The sequence below is a fragment of the Acanthisitta chloris genome, unplaced genomic scaffold (genome assembly GCF_000695815.1).
Source record: "Acanthisitta chloris isolate BGI_N310 unplaced genomic scaffold, ASM69581v1 scaffold31883, whole genome shotgun sequence".
Classification (NCBI taxonomy): domain Eukaryota; kingdom Metazoa; phylum Chordata; class Aves; order Passeriformes; family Acanthisittidae; genus Acanthisitta; species Acanthisitta chloris.
Genome location: NW_008667059.1, coordinates 1 through 1,518, shown reverse-complemented (window position 1 = coordinate 1,518; position 1,518 = coordinate 1).

Sequence of the window (1,518 nt, the reverse complement as noted above, 5' to 3'; positions counted from 1 at the left end):
TCCCCCAGGGGAAGTCTCTGAAACAGAGCCACAGATTGCTCCTCTCTGGCAGCCCCAAACACACGGGCAATGAACTGAGGGGAAACAAGGCATTTTACATAATTCCCAGCTCCTTTGGATACTGAACTCCAGTCAGGCCTTCAGGCACCCCACAGGACACAGCACAGTCAGGGTGGCAGCAGCACAGAGCTGCACACAGCGTGCTCTTCCCCTGAGCCCTGCAGTGAGTGCCTGGCAGCAGGAGCTGTACAGCAGCTCTTCAGCAAACACCTGGAGTTTTAGGGGCTAACTCACTCGAATTTAGTAATCTTTGCTGCCCTTCCTGTGCACATACACCATTGGCTATTTCAGCAGAGCAGAATGGCAGGAGCTGACAGTGACCAAGAACAAGCAGGAGCTGCTCAGCTACTTACAGCACTGACTGGAATCAGCACTGAGGAACTCAACCCTTTCAGCCCCTTGGAAGATGTTTCCATCCTTCCAGGCAGGCGATGCAAGAAAAAGTGTGGGGCACTGTAGACACCTGGTGTCTGGGTCTCTGCTCAGCAGGCAAGTAACAGAGCACAGCAATGCAGTCATGGACCTCTAACGGCCTCAGCAGTTGTTGTGCAATGCCTGTTTGCTCACACTTCCTCCTGAACTCCAACCCCACTGTGTCCTTACAGTCACTCCCAAAAGTGCCAATGTGAGCTGGCACTCAGTGGCAGCAGCTCAGGCTCGGGTTGGGCTGTGGCTGCAGCACCCCAGAGCTCAAGGGGCTGTGAGGCAGGAGCTCACCAAGCAGTGCTGCCAGTGCAGGAACCTCTGAGGAATGTTTAGCTCCTCCTCCTCACAAACTAAAACCACATTTGCACATGGAACTGCTGCTGTGTGCTGCATGTTACACAGGGCACACAGTGCAGTGAACTGGTGTGTATTGGAGGGACCAGTGCCTCCCAAGTGATGGATGTCATGATTCCCAGGCAGCCCTGCCCAGACCATGTGGCACACACTGTGACCTGCCAGTGTTTTTCAGCACCCATCACTCAAAAGAGCTGTCAAATAGGGTCACCGGCTCTGCCTTCTCCCATTTATAGACAAACTGGAGTGGTGGAAGTAACCAATAAGTTTTAGCCCTTAGTCAGTGTTGACAAGCATTAAATCCAAGCAGCATTAAGGTCTGGGAAAAAGAAACAGCCAAACTAATAGGAATCCTGGTGGGAGCAACTTCACTTTTCTGTAACCAGCACTGGGGCTCAGGCAGTGAGAAGGATCCAGAGGCAGCACTTAGTGTGATTAGTGTCCGTTTTTATACACCATGGCAATGTATACAGTGCTTCACACACGGTACAGCGCCGTCCCGCCCAGAGAGCTTACAGCCTAGAGCGATGGCACAACCCACGGCGAGGGGGAGGGAGACACACAGCAGAGCGCAGCCAACAGCGTCCGCGTCCGCCAGCAGTTCACCGATGTAGGACCGTGCACACGGCAAAGAGAAAGCGGCGACAGCCACCCCGGGATGGCCCCGCGGGTCTCCCC